Source organism: Corvus kubaryi, unplaced genomic scaffold, assembly GCF_017639235.1.
Source record: "Corvus kubaryi isolate FWS band 111438036 unplaced genomic scaffold, C.kubaryi_AGA036_p1.0 37357, whole genome shotgun sequence".
Lineage (NCBI taxonomy): Eukaryota > Metazoa > Chordata > Aves > Passeriformes > Corvidae > Corvus > Corvus kubaryi.
The window spans coordinates 836275-851300 of record NW_024581117.1 but is presented as its reverse complement, the minus strand read 5'-3'; the positions used below and the strand labels follow the sequence as shown (position 1 = coordinate 851300).

Genomic DNA, 15026 nt, shown 5'->3' with positions numbered 1-15026 from the left:
AATTGGAGCCCATGCAAAAGAAACCTTTTTCTCTCAAAGATTTTCATGCTTGTTTGAGACGCACAGTACAACTGTGGTTGTAGCCAAGTTGACGAAGCTGCGTATGGCCTGTCTCTGAGCATGTCCAATTCCTATGGCATTCAGTGGGAACTATGTGCCTGGGTAGGCAGACATAAAGTTGCACTGTGATTGGATTCACTGCAATTGTTTTCGTGAGGGTAAGAGGAGATTCAGCTCAAATATTCTCAACTTGAAAGTAGTGATTTTTGGAGGTGGAAATTGGTAACTGTCATGTAGAGCACAATGCTTTATATGTAAAAAGAAGTATGATTTTTTATTACTTCAATTACCTGTTTTAAAAATTTTGTTGGTGTTATGTCGTGTATAACATTCATTGAAGAATTTGCAGAGGTTTAATACATGTATTTGGACACGTGTTGCCACACATCTTCCCTCTTATTTTAATACAGAAAAGAGACAGAAATCTCCCTTTTCCTTCCAATTCAGTTTTTACATTTATACAGGAAACTGCTTCCAATAGCTAAGTCTTCTGGTTTCAGAGACCTTATGCTGTTACACAGAGATCAAAATAAAGTTGCTGCCTTCAACCTGTGAACTGTCCTAGCAGAGAGAGAGAGAATAAAACAAGGGCAGCACAAGCACCAGGTCAGATTGACCTGTCTGCTGGTGATAAGGACAGTAGAACAGCATTTTACTCACCTGACAAGAATAGCAGAACAACCTTTACTTTTATCAAGTACCACAGGACACAACTGCACAGCTTTGGAGAATTAAATAAAGGATGTAACTTAGGGAAACAGGAGTCATGAAAAATGCTAGCAGGATGCCAGCTTAGCTCTGTAAGGCTGACAACGTAGGAGTTATGTGAAACAATGATATTGTGCTTAAAAGCAGGGGGTCAAGGAACAGCTGCCTAAAATGGACACTGGACATTGAAGACAGATCCCAGAGAATCATATAAGGATTTCCAATAATGAGTGTGACTTTGTCATATAAAGTCAAGGAAGTGGGGATAACTAATGAGTATGTAATGTGTGTATGATAAAATCTCTGCTCATCCTACACTTGTGGCACTCAAATGGCGGAAGGATCCCCCAAGTGACCAGCACACTGTAATAAAGAATTCCTGCTTTCTAATACTCAAAACTGTGTTAGAAATTTTCTTTCTGGCTGATTTCAGTATCACTGGGAAACTCCCTGTGTGCGAGTGAGGTGATGGTGCTATGGCAGCTGGCGAGCTGTGCTGCTTTAGAGTTGCTGATTCACCCAGCTGCCCATCCCATCCCATCCCATCCCATCCCATCCCAGGAGGCTGTGCATGGCTCTTACTGCCATTTGGGGCATCCTGTGTAAGAAGAGCTTATAGCCAGCAAGGGCACGGCCAGTGAACTCTTGCAGGCTGGAAGTTGAAATGTCCGTGTGTGTGGTTTGCTCTTGGGTTGGCTTTTCAGGTACAGTTTTTTGGGTTTTTTTAAATATTGCGGAATAGTTAAAAATATACAGATTCACATTGGTCTTACTGGGAACCTAAGAACTGCACGGATTCACCGAGGGGAAATTATGTTTTACCAAATCTGATAGCCTTCGATGATGACATGGCAGATGGATTGACAAGGGGAGAGCAGTGGATGTAGTCTGCCTTGACTTCAGCAGAGCTTTTGACAGTGTCTCCTGTAACATCCTCTTAGGTAAGATCAGAAAATGTGTGTTAGACGAATGGACAGTGAGGTGGATCAAGAACTGGCTGAATGGCAGAGCTCAGAGGGTCGTGATCAGTGGAGTACAATGCAGTTGGAGGCCTGCAGTCAGTGGTTTTCTGTTGCAGTGGCTAAGTCCACTTTACACCCCTCAAGTTGCCTTAAAAGTGGTCTCTCCTTGCAACACTGTGCTAGAAAGTTCTCCCTTTGTCTAGATTCTGCTGGTCACTGGCCCTCTCCCCCTCCCATCCCTTTTTCCATTGGCCTCTGTTATGTCACTCAGCCTTGTCTCTGCCCCCTAGCCCTCAGACTATTGGTTTTGGATGTTCTGCCCGCCTTTGGGAGTTTTCGGGATAAAACGGGTGCGGGCTTTCAGTAGTTGTTCTTTTTCTTGACTCTGTTCCCTTCGGGGTGTTGCCATCAAACGCCTCGGAATTGCATGCAAAGAACCCTCTCACCTCTTTGTCTCCGGTTCATGCATACTGTGTGTGTGAGCGGCTGTTCGCAACCACCTGCGAAGGTGAGATTGTGTGCACATGTAGGTGCTGGGAGAGTGCTGCCTAAGCGGTCCACGAGAGACCCAGTAGGAACAAATGCAGCATCGATCCACCGAAGCCCTCTCTTCTTTAGTTTTCCCCTGGGATCAATACTGAGTCCAATCTTATTCAACTTATTTATCAACAACCTGGACGAGGGGATAGAATGTACCCTCAGCAAGTTTGATGATATGAAACTAGGGAAAGTGGCACAACTCAAGGTTATGCTGCCGCTCAGCAGGACCTTAATAGGTTGGAGAGTTGGGTGGAGAGAAACCTGAGGAGCTTCAACAACGGCAAGTGTAGGGTCCTGTGCCTGTGGAGGAATAACCCCAAGTGCTAGCAGCTCTGCAGAAAAGAGCAGCTCTGCAGAAAGGGCTGTCTGCAGAAAAGGACTTGGGAGTCTTGGTAGGTCACAAGTTGACTGTGACCTGGCAGTGCCCTTATGGCCAGGAGGACCAATGGCATCCTGGGCTGCGTCAGAAAGAGCGTGGCCAGCAGGTGTAATGATTCAATGGATGTTAAAGTCCTCTGCCCAATTTAAGGTGCAAACAAGACCAAATATCCAACATCATCAGTTCAACAGTACAGGCTTTATTTTGCAAAATTGCTTGAATAACAAAAAGAGAGAGAGAGGAGGAGGAGAGAGATAGTGCAGGTAGAAGATGGTTACCACCATGGATGCAGGATTATCCCATTAGTCATTCAGTGCACTGGGCTTCATCTGGTGCTAGGTACCCACCCCCTGGTTCACTCCCTGAGTAATTTTATACAGTACCTTATTTGCACAAGAAGCAAAGGAACTTAAAGTGGCTTTAAGTTCCTCATTAGTAGGAGCAATTCTCAGTTCCTCATTATCATGAGCAATTCTCAGTTCCTCATTAGCATTAGAGGGAGAGGATGAATGGCTTTGGCTATCACGCATGCTCGAGTCTTAATTCAATGGTCATTGAGGTCTACTCTGGCAGTTATGTAACATACAGCAGTAGAACATTGCAATGAAAAGTGTCGGTTTCTGTCCTGCCTAGGCAAAGACAGAGCTGAAACATTTTTTCTTTTGCTGGTTGTGCTTAGGGACTGCTGACGTTTTCTGCAATAGGTTTTACAACCAAGTGTTTGTTTAAGGCATATACTACAAATGTCATTAACTCTTTCCTTACTGCAGGCCAAAGGAGGTGATCCTGCCCCTCTACTTGGCCCTAGTGAGGCCACATCTGGAGTGCTGTGTCCAGTTCTGGGCTCCTCAGTAAAAGAGAGACATGGAACTACTAGAGAGAGTCCACTGGAGGCCACAAAGATGATTTGGGGTCTGGAGCATCTCTGTTATGAAAAGAGACTGCAGGAGCTGTGTGGGGAGAGAGCAGATAGAATTGAGCTTCGGGCTGTGAGACACACCTGCAGAATGCCATGGCAGCACAGAGAGGCATGTCTCTACCTGACCTTGGGGGGAGGAAATGCCACTCAGCAGAGCCCTGCAGAGAGGAGCCTGCCAGAAGCTGACAGACACCTGAACAGCATGTGATCACCCCCATATCAGGACATTAAGAAAGTGTGTTACTGACATGGCAATGTGTGATAGGTCACTTGGTGAAAAATACCATATTAGGAACTAAGGGTCTGAGGGCATGGGAGTGGTACTGTGTCTTGAAGAAGTGTATAAAACCAGCTCGTTTCTTTGAATAAATATCTCAGATTCCCTGCTGGTCTGAGTCCATGCCTTAGTTGCTACATCAGAGCTGGGCTTGTTTAGCCTACAGAGGACTGAGAGGTCATCTCGTTAATGCATATAAATATCTCAAAGGCAGGTGTCAAGAGGATGGTGCCAGACTTTTTAGTGGTGTGCAGTGACGGGGCATGGAGCAATGGCCTTAAACAAAAACACAACAAGTTTTACCTCAACATGAGGAAGAAATTCTTCACATTGAGGTTGGCAGAGCACTTGGAACAAGCTGCCCAAGAGGTGATAATCTCCCTCTCTGGAGACATTCCAAATCCACTTAGACGTATTCCTCTGTAACCTTCTCTAGGTGACCCTGCTTTTGCAGGGCGGTTGGACTAGATGACCTCCAAAGGTCCTTTCCAACCCTAACAATTCTGTGATTCTGAATGCTCAAAAGTGTTCAAAAATGAAAATACACATTTTGAAAATATTAGGAATTAGCTAGATGAGAAAGAATTTGAAAATACTACGGTATGTCACGAATCCATGAAGTCTTTATGCTGTTGTCATCCCCATCTCAAAAAGGAAGTAATTGACAAAAGAGTCAGGGAATGGCTTTTGTACATGAGAGATAACAGAGGGAAGGGAATGATACAATAGCAGTTACAAAATGCTGAGCGGCATGGAGAAAGTGCTGTCATTGCTTGATATTCTCTTAGACAGGAAAAGGAGGCATTAAATGGGATTATCAAGGAACAAGTTTAAAACCAACAGAAGGAAGTGTTTTTCCAGTCAAATTGTCACTAAATCATGAAACTCATTTCTACAGGATATTTTAGTTAAAAAAATACAAGTGGTTTAAAAGACAATTACAGAAATTTGTGGAATAAAACTCTATTAAGAGCTATTAACCAGTACAAAGTCTTCCAAGCTGTTGGCTGCACAAAGGTGGGGGAGTTTGTCAGGAGTGCCTCTGATGTTGCTTGTTTTTTCTTCTATTTGCGTAAGTGTACACTGTTGTCTCAGAACAAGGATAGGTGGAAGTTTGGTGTAGCTCTCTACATACCTGCTCTTCAGTCTTAAGTCTCAAGTCTTGGCAGTCTTACAGACTCAGAGCCTTTGAAACAGAGACCACACTTGCACTGTCTGACCAACTTTCCAAGTATGCAGCTGCTGGTCTGACAGAAATATAACTGCCCCATTTGTTTCACTGGATATAGTCTTTTGAAAATTGGTGAGAAATTGTATGTTAGGGCTGATGACCATTATTACTGATCAAATAAATACCAGAGATTACAGAATCATTGGAATGGAGAAGATGATGATGTTTGGGTCAACAAAGTTTGTGAAAGCAATCTTTGCAGCTTGTGAGAGCGCTCCATCATGGCAGGGTGCCAAGATGAAGATAGCCTAACTCAGTGAGCTGTCAATAAAACTACAGGAGGGTTTCTATCAATGACACAATAGTGTGTGCAGGAGGTGGGCCAGCTTATTCTGCAGGGCAGTCACTTGCCATGGTTTCTGCTTTGAGTCTGAGCTATATGTTACAATAATGTGATGAACTATAAATACTAGGGACCAGAAACACCCTCCACTCTCTCCGTTCTCTATACATCATAGTTCCTAGTGAGAAGAATTTAGAGCTGATGAGCCATCTTTACTCTTCAATTTCTTTGTGTTATTAAAGACAAAGAACAAAAACAGTGGAATATGTTCATACTGCAATTTAGTTGTGTGCACTGCAAGAATTCATTATGATTTTGCTCACATTCATCATAGCCTAGTCCCCAACATTCACTACAGTACAATTACATTATTTTATGCTCTTAGGTCCCCTTGTAGTTTATTAATTTCTATGAGGGAGGACGACTTTGAAGGAAATTCAGGCAGGCTAAGTGCTCTAGGGACAACTGACCAATACTCTTTCTACACTGTACTTTTCTACTTGTAATCAATTACATCTCATAAACCATATTTTTTCCACAGTCTTGCACTAAGCTTTTTTCAGAGCTCATCCAGGTAATACAGTAGATAGCTCTCTGCATGTGCCAACCCTTTGCAATTGATGAGCTAGTCATAAAAGTAGCAAAAATAGAATCTTCTAAGGAGAGATCTGGTGCAGACAAAACCTGGGAATCTCCCATTTTTATTTGATGGTCTTTGCTAACACAAAATACTCAGAGTAATGAAAAGATCAAATCCTATCAGCTATTAAAAAGAAGTCCCACTAGATGGGGTTATAGTTTCAAAGGAAGAATATTTTCTCATCTGGTCTGAGGAGAAGCATTTTTTTTGCTTATTTCTTCAAATTGGCAAAATAATCCTGTGAAATTAGAATATATTGTCTTTTTGTTTTCAGTTCAGCAGTAGATTTTTTGACCATTTCTACATTCAGAACAAGCTATTGTATCTGAGTAAATTATTGATGTGTTTGGGGCAGTGTTGCCACTGCTCATAGATTTCAGTGGCTGAAATTTGGTTTTTTCTTTGCTGTCCCTAGCACTGCATCAGTAGCATTTTATATGCTGCCATGTAGCAGTTACAGAAGAAAAAAACTAGCACAAATCATCTTAATATGGCATTAGTAACATCATTGGTGCCATAATCTATGAACTGTTTGGAACAGAGGTTTTGGTTATTTATTTATGTGAAAGTGGTTAGAACTGGGATGCTGGGTAAAACTGGGTTTAAATTCTCCTGAAGTCAATACTAAATAATTACATTGAATATAAGTAATAATTAATCTAATAATTGTTCTCAGGTCCTTGTTACTACTAAGTTTTAGAAGAAGTTTCTCAAATGAGAATTCATAAAATATAGTAATAGCCAAAAGAAAAAATTGTATGCACAAAAATCCAGTGAAAACAAATTAAAAGACAAAATTAATTTTTGACGTTGTCTGGTTTGTGATTATTTAAAAACTTAGATTAATATTCTTGAACCGTATTCATTGTTGTTATGCTCAGAACGCTTTAATTCCTACATCAGCTTAATTAATATTTATAGGAATGCCTTGCATTTTACACTTTAAGAATAGCGATAGGAATCTCAAGGGTCATCCTTGTTCTAATGAATTTAATTGAATTAGATTAGTACTAAATCATTTCTATCTACAAGTTTTGGTACAAAAGATGACAAATGAAATTTAACTTTTAAAACCACTGAGGGGGAACTGGGCAAGGACAGGAATGCAGGGAAATTAAAAGTAACCTAGCACTAATATTAAATGTTGTGAATTCCATTAAGAGGTATTAGAAAATCAACGTCTTTAAAAATTATCTAAAACTTATCCAAACTCTATTTTTGGAAGTGATTGAACATCTCCCTTTCCTAGCCATAGTATGAATTTTAATTTAGTTCAAATTCTGAGAATGGAATTTCTGACTTTATATTGAACCTACAGATAGTCAGTCATTACTCTACGAGTGTAAACAACAGGTGCAGCAAATAGGACTATAGGGTGAAGGAAAAGAAAAAATAACAAAATGGGGCTCTTTTACTTCACTTTTGGCTCACTGACTCAATATTTGAACTTCATCTTTTTTCCAGTAAAAGAGACTTCTAGCATGGAAGCTGTCAGGAGTACTGTCATTTATTGTATAAAATCAAAAAAAGCATAATAAATATACAGTGGCAATTTGTTTTCTTCTGAATTCTTTAGGTGAAATAATTGAGTTCATTAACATAATTCTGAACATTCCTGCTGAACATAAAAACCCCCATTGTTCAAAGATGGCATTAGTAAGTGGAAACTGGATTACATACTGTTAGAGATTGTCTAATACTAAGATACATTATGTTAATTTATATGGTTCTTGTCAAATGTCTTCCAATTTCATGTACGCATTACACCATAATTCAGCTCTGATGAAATTTTGTTTGTTTGCTAATTTACTTAACTCGTGAATAAGAAATTCAGCTTTTGCTTATATGTAACATTTTTGTCTTCTCTGTGCTTGAATCTTTGAATTAATGAGAAGTCCCTTTTTCAGGTTTTTTTTTAGATCATACATTTAGTGCAGTTATAGCACAATTTAGGAGTTTAGTATTGTGGTTCATTCAAATCTAGTTTTGGTTCCAAAATTTACCTGCTCTTACCATTACTCAGTTTCACTTGCATTGTGAAATAATGTATATACACACATCTAGAATAAATGTATGAAGTGTTTGTATAGCGGTTTCAGTCTTTTTTGAATGAAGAATCTCACAGCCACGTATTATTTTACTTTATTGGTTGTGGCAGAATAGATACACTAGCCTTCAGGGAAATTAGGTTCAGGAGAAACGGCTTACTGAGTCAGAAAATTTGTGTTTAAAAACTTTTTTTCACTCTGTGAAGCAAGAAAGAATGTGGATGCTGGAGAATATCTTCTGTCCACAGCTCTGGGGACCTTCCAGCTTCCTGTAGGACCATGATGCTATCTATCACAGCATACTAGGCAAGATGTAGAGGCACAGGATAAGGTGTTTCTTTATGGTTAGGTAAATATCCCTGCAGAAAGTTGCAACACTCCTTGGCTGAGTGGCGAAGGAAGAAGAGGACAGAAGATCTGCTCATGTTTCTGTCCAGGGCTTCAGCTATCACAGACAGGAGAGAGAGACACAGACAGACAGAGAGCCACCAGCTGAAGCAACCACCCTCTGATGCTGCCAGCCACCCGTGCCACTGTGCCCATGGCTCTTCCAGCCTCATACCAAAGCTGTCCATTACATGCCTCTGTGATGGCCAAGACACACCAATCTTGAGGGAACTGTGCTGGCTGCCACCAGCATTCCACCCACTCTGACATGGCCATTAGCTCACTAGAGGTCCTGCTAGCAGCTCAGCCCCAGTGAAATAAAGGCAAAGAGATCTCTTTGCCCAAGGATTTAGGAGGCTTCAGCTCCCTGTGAGAGCACTACAGTATAGGGGTTGGTGCATTCTTATCTATCCTGTAGATTATTGGCAGCTGTACAGCTCAGTGGCAGAGGAATGCGAGGACAGGAGTGTGCTGTGGTCTGGTGGCTTCCGTAACTGCAGTCCAAAGCAGCCACCCTCCATCACCGTGGGCAGCCCCTACCCCTTGTGTGTCCTTTCCTTATTTCACTTGGCAGCTCCCCTGCCAGACTGCCCTTTTCGTACCAATCCTGCACTGTCACTGTCAACAAATGCTACTGCCAATGTTCTGCATGCTATGGCACCACCACCACATCTCCAGGGCTGGTGCCAGAAGATGGAAGCTGCCTTCTGGGACAGCACCAGAGCAGGCACACTGACTTAGTTCTGCAACACTATGATGTAGCTATTGCCTTCCACCTGTCAAGATGGAAGGAACAATTAAATAATTTATATTTTAAGAAATGGTAATGCTGGAAATGGAAAATAATTATCTGTAGTGGTAATTCAAAGAGCAGCACATTCAACAAAGTTCAAAAGAGAATTAGAAACACTGGGTCCTACTCACTGCACTACCATTAAATATTTGTGATAGCTGATACTAAGACTTTTGTGTTTGAAGGCTAAATTTTGGAAGAAAGATGATTTTTGTTTTTGACTAAAGGCAATACTTCACTCCTTTGGAGTTAAAGGCATGTAAAATGACAACCTCTTCATCAAGAGTGGTTGGCACTACTGATAATTTTTCAGCATGAATTATAAGATTCATGTCTTTCTTTTTCTGAGAAGAACCTAATGTTTTTCCAGGGATTCTCCTGAGCTACATATTTGAGTTGGACCCTACAACAAAGTAAATATACCAGCTTACATCTATTTGATTTTCTGAAGACTATTACTTCCTCTTTAATGGACAGGGCAAGATACAGTGGACTGAAATCTGAAATACTCCTGAACATCAGAAAACACTTTTTCATTTTGAAGATGACTGAGTATGAGAAAAGGTTGCCTAGGGAAGTTCTGCAGCCTCCTTCCCTGGAGATATCCAAAAGCCATGGGGACATGGTCCTGTGCCTGCTTGATTACAGAATTTGGACAAGACAATCTCCATAGTTCCAGCCTCAACCATTCTGTGATTCAGGAATTTATTTAGAAATATTTAACAGTCATTATTTGTGAATCTGCTGTATTCAGATCTGCTTGTAAAAATATTCTATGTTAGCCAGAACAGTTTGCTGTTAATGCCAGATATAGAACATATAGAGTTTCTTCTTCACGATCCCTTTTAAAATGTATCATTGAGTTTTGGATTTTTATGTAATGATGTTGCAGAGAAACTTGACATGTTTCAGCAAGGATGGGGAGGAAGAACAGTGAGCTGCAAACTCAGGAACATTTTCTTTTTGTTTTATTGGTAATGCATACCTCTCTAGAAGCATCTATGTCACAAGATGTAATGTGCTGTTTTCAAAATAGAAAATAAATTATTATGTGAAATTATTATGGGAGAATAATGGAAGTCTATGATGTAAATTACTTATTTAACATTCCTATTTGTCCACAGTTCCTCATACTGGATTCCCTATCCCCATCCATCTGCAACTTTGAGGAAGAAGAGCATATTGCTCTTGTCTGAAGAGGACACACACATTGGTTGGACCATCTCCTTAATTATGTAGACAAAAGGTCAAAATTATTACATCAAGCAGCACAGGCTGCTATTACAGATAAGATGTGTAACAGATAAAGACATACAGCAAAAATTAGTGACAAAAATTGAAACATTAGTCCATGAGAGCACCTGCAGCTGCCTTTATTGTGTGAATGTTTGAGTGGTAACTTGCAACTGTTCAGGTTAACATGCTTAAAGGCAATTTTGTGTAATTTTTTCAACCACCGCTGCAGCACATTGGTAATTTCTTACTTTTTGCCAGCAGTTTTGGAAGCAAATTTCAATTTTATTAGTGTTTAATTTGTATACAGCCATAAGAGTGATATACATGAGTATTCAAAAGGTTCATAATGGATTTGCTTCAGATTTACCAGTGCAATGTTGAAGATGTGCTCTCCATCATTTCTATCAATACTTTTCAAGTAGATCATATGAAAATATCATAGCCATTTTTCATTCAAGATCAAAGTTTTATTCTTTGTGAGTTAAAGAAGGTGATATGCACATATTACCCTTGTTTTTTTATAGCAGTATGTCAAGGAGTAGACACTAATTTAGATTTTCTGCTCAAAGTAGTCTTGGGATACTTCTTTACAAGGTTCTTTATGTTTAAGTACCTGAAAATATTTAAGCTAATTTAATCAAATTTAGGTAAATGTCACATGGCTGGGTCATGTCTAGCCTGTCATCCACCAGCACCCCCAAGTCCTTCTCCCCAGAGCTGCTCTCCATCTGTTCATCCCCAGTCTGTGCTGGTACCAGGGGTTGCCCTGACCCAGGTGCAGCACCTTGCACTTGGTCTTGTTAAACTTTGTGAGGTTCTCATGGACCCACTTCTCGAGCTTCTCCAGGTCCCTCTGGATGGCATCTCATTCCTCAGGAGTGGCAACTGCACTACACAGCTCAGTCATCTGCAAATTTGCTGAGGGTGCATTTGATCCTCCTGTCTCTGTCACTGATGGAGACATTATTAAATATTCTATTAAAACATTAATAATTCTAACCATCCTTTTATTGATTTAATTAAAATAGTAGTTACTTTTTGCAAAGTCACAAATAATTTATTTAATCATAAAATGCAAGGATTAGCTGAATATTTGTATTATTAATGAACAAATCAGATAAATGAATCAGATTGATTCAGATCATAGCATACAGTCTGCTAAGTCTGTGGAACAATACTGAAAATTAGCCCATTATAATAGTCTCAGAGTAATCCATTAGGAGGATTAAGGAAAGCAGGAAACCTATTTGTATGTCAAAATGGTATATGCTTTCAGTCTAAAGAGGGATGTTGGCATCAAGGAGAATGCATATACATGGGCCACATGGGAAATCTTGCTGGCTCATAGCAGTATTAAAAAAATTGAGCCACTATTTTGAAGTTCAGAAGGTCATTTAGCTGATTAGAAGAAAGTTTCTCTAGGTACTTGTTTCTCTGTTTACTCTGAGAGGGAATAACACATTCAGTGATGCTTTGCACATGCAGCAAGGTTGACATTGATGCCATATTTCAAAGACACTCATATATCAGTGTGCTAAGCCTTTGCATGTGTTTAGATCTTGGGATGAGTTGGTTGTCAAAGAACAAGAATTGCTGTGAAAATTACCACATTATTGAAATACGGCTTCATCAAGTGAGACCCAGTTTGCAACAAATACAGAACATTTTTAATTTTCGTTGTTCTCTATTTTAAAAGTATCTCTGCCAAATACATATATACCTCTCTCCTGTGTTGTTTATGCCATTTAGTAGTAGAAATAAATTATTAAAAAATGCCACCAGATTAAAATGTTGAAGAATCCATGTCAACAGAAAATGGCAAGTTAGTTACGGTGCCTGTGCTAAAAACTCAGATGAAAGACTTCAAACTTAAACAGAAGAAAGAGAGACGGTGTTTGACCTTTATCAACACAGATCCTACTTCATTTAAGCTGAGTTCAATCATTTGAGGTTAATTTACTGGATACATGTGGGGGTTGGAAATCAAAGCTCAGCCATAACTCTAGTGGGTGTTGCTTCCTCGCTTATATTATAACTATCATTCAACCACAAGTAGCTGCAGTTTAACAGTTTTCAGCAGCTTGTACAATTTAATAGATAAACTAAAGAATATAGGGCAGTCAGTTTCAAGTAAATGAAAAATGCCAAGGTGGCAGAACCTACTTACCTAAGCCTGAATTTGTTCAAGAAACAGAAAATGTGAATATCAAAATTCCAACATACACAGCTGCATACAAGATACCTTCTCTATTGAAATTTCAGCTGGCATTACCCTTAGCTGTTTAACTAGACCTTTTGATGGTGCTACTGCTCCTCTGCTTCTCTGATGTAAAGCAAAAGTTTATTCTACTCTTATTAAGTAGTACAAAAGCCATTCTTAATGTTTTGACTTGTCTATATCCCTGACCTTACATATTACATATGTCCCCAATTAATAAGAAGAATTAAATTCTCACCTTTTATCCTTTTTTACTAAAATAATGGAATATTAACTGTAACAGATATTTAATTACTTTGAAAAGGCCTAGAGGTTGAAGCATTTGCAGCATTTCTCTTTGAATGACAGATTCATATATCCTCAGGTATTGTAGAGTAGTGTTTGGTAGCTTCCCACAACAGGAATGGTCATAGCAGCTACTGCTGCTCACCCCTTGACTCCAATTTCTCTGGCAATGCTCCATTCAAAAAATAACTGGCTCTAGTTTTCAGTTTCTAGTGCATGATCATATAAATACCTTGCAATATACATCTTCTGCTTTTTTTTTTTTTACTGGAATTTTAATACCATTCTTTAAATTACTGATTATTTTTAAACCCCTCTTTCACTTGGAGGAAAATGGCTCTCAAAATACTCACCAGACAAAAATTATCACTAGTAGCTAGTGATTAGCAAAGTCGCATTTTAAAGAATCAATGTAATTAATGAAAATGAATGGGTAAATTCACAGCTTACTTAGTAAGTATAGCTATATAACTTCCAGGTACAGGGAAATTGTCAATTTTAGTGGTATGACCTATTATAGCACTTTTTGAGAAACTTAGTAGTTAAGAATATGTGCCTCCAGTACAGAGAATGTTAAGCTTTAGTAGAGTCAGTTATTTGCCTTGCAGATGTATTTACACCTGTATCAGACCTCAGAATTCCCCCTTGTATAAATATTTGTTTCTCTTTCACATTCTTTTGCAATTTTTTGTTTATTTTGAATATGCAGTCTTAGATCTTGCCTTCTGAGCTTCAGAAAGGACAAAAACCAAAGCAGTCATAGAACTGCTTAAGTATGTGTATATTTTAGAATCATTTCAGAAGCATTTTCCTTTCTGCACAGAGTTTGAGTCCTCTCTAATTTTGCACAGGTATAATGAAAGAGAAAGGAAAAGCAGACATTTTGCACAATGTGTTCCCCTTTCCCACTTGCAGTTCACAGATAGTCATGTAATAAATGCTACAGCAGCTCAGCTTTGCTCCATGCTGCTTCCTTTTCAAGTAACAAATGAATAATGATAATGCTTTTTTCCGGGAATAAAACTGCTGTTTCAAGGGTTTGTTTCTTCTTCACAGTCCCCCATAACAAGAAATGCAGAGGGGCAAAAAAAACGGGCATTTGTGACCGTTTTCAAACAAATGAAGAAGTAGTCTATAGCCCAAGTGACAGCACTTTTGACTTCTTTCCTTCCTGAGCAAAAAGGGAACAAAATTATAGTACTTGCTTTTATAAATAGAAGCAGGGAATCTGGTGCCCATTTGGCGTGAAAAATTGCAAAGGATTCCCTTTCCCCATAGAGATTTCAAATGTGTGCTCTCTCTGCTAACATGCCAGATGTACGCTGCGTGTTACAATGTACACTTTATGTCACAGTAGACCTGACTTGCCTCCAAGGTCCCCAGGAATCCCAGGAATTGAACCTGGCATTTTGTACAAACTAATATGATTTATAGGCTGCAGCCTCAGGAATTTCCCCTGAGGACACTAATTCTTCCTCTTGGTGGAAGCACAAGCCAACATGTCCTGAAAACTGTGGAGCCATAGTGCTGTCTGCTGAACAACTCAATGACTGCAAGGCACCAGTATGGGCCTTCCTTAAGCAAATGCGTATTGTTTATAATTGTCTCTCTTTCCCCATCTCTCTGATTGGCTTAAACCCTTCTCCCCACTCCCATCTAATTCCAGATGCTATCTGTATTTTCTATCTCTCATTGGAAGCTTGTTAGTACATCTGCAGTGTTACTTATCCCATTTCTATAAATCAAATGTTAATAGTAAGGCAGGAGAAGATAATCTATAAAAATATTGCAATCAAAGAAACAGCGAGTGCCCTGAAGGAAGTTGGGAGTTAATGATTGCTGTGGGTATCCTCTGGCATTCCAGACCAACTGTCACCTTTCTTTTGTTTATTTGTTTGGTTTTTTGTTGTTGTTGTTGAATTCTATACTTACTTGTTTCTACTTTTGAAATAAAACACAATTTAATACAGTAATAACATTTTGTTTACATGCATGACAAAGCAGTGCTCAGGTCTCTTGCCTGCTGCTTAAGACACACAGTTGTGTGTGTCTATTTCAGA

At 39.4% G+C, this 15026-nt stretch overlaps 1 long non-coding RNA gene across 1 annotated transcript; it reads left to right on the top strand.

The window, feature by feature from the left end:
- Positions 1-966: 966 nt before the first annotated feature.
- On the top strand, positions 967-14466 carry LOC121667268. The gene is made up of 3 exons (XR_006016999.1): positions 967-1222; positions 3921-3923; positions 14455-14466. It is a non-coding gene; the product is annotated as an uncharacterized LOC121667268 (long non-coding RNA).
- Positions 14467-15026: the final 560 nt, after the last annotated feature.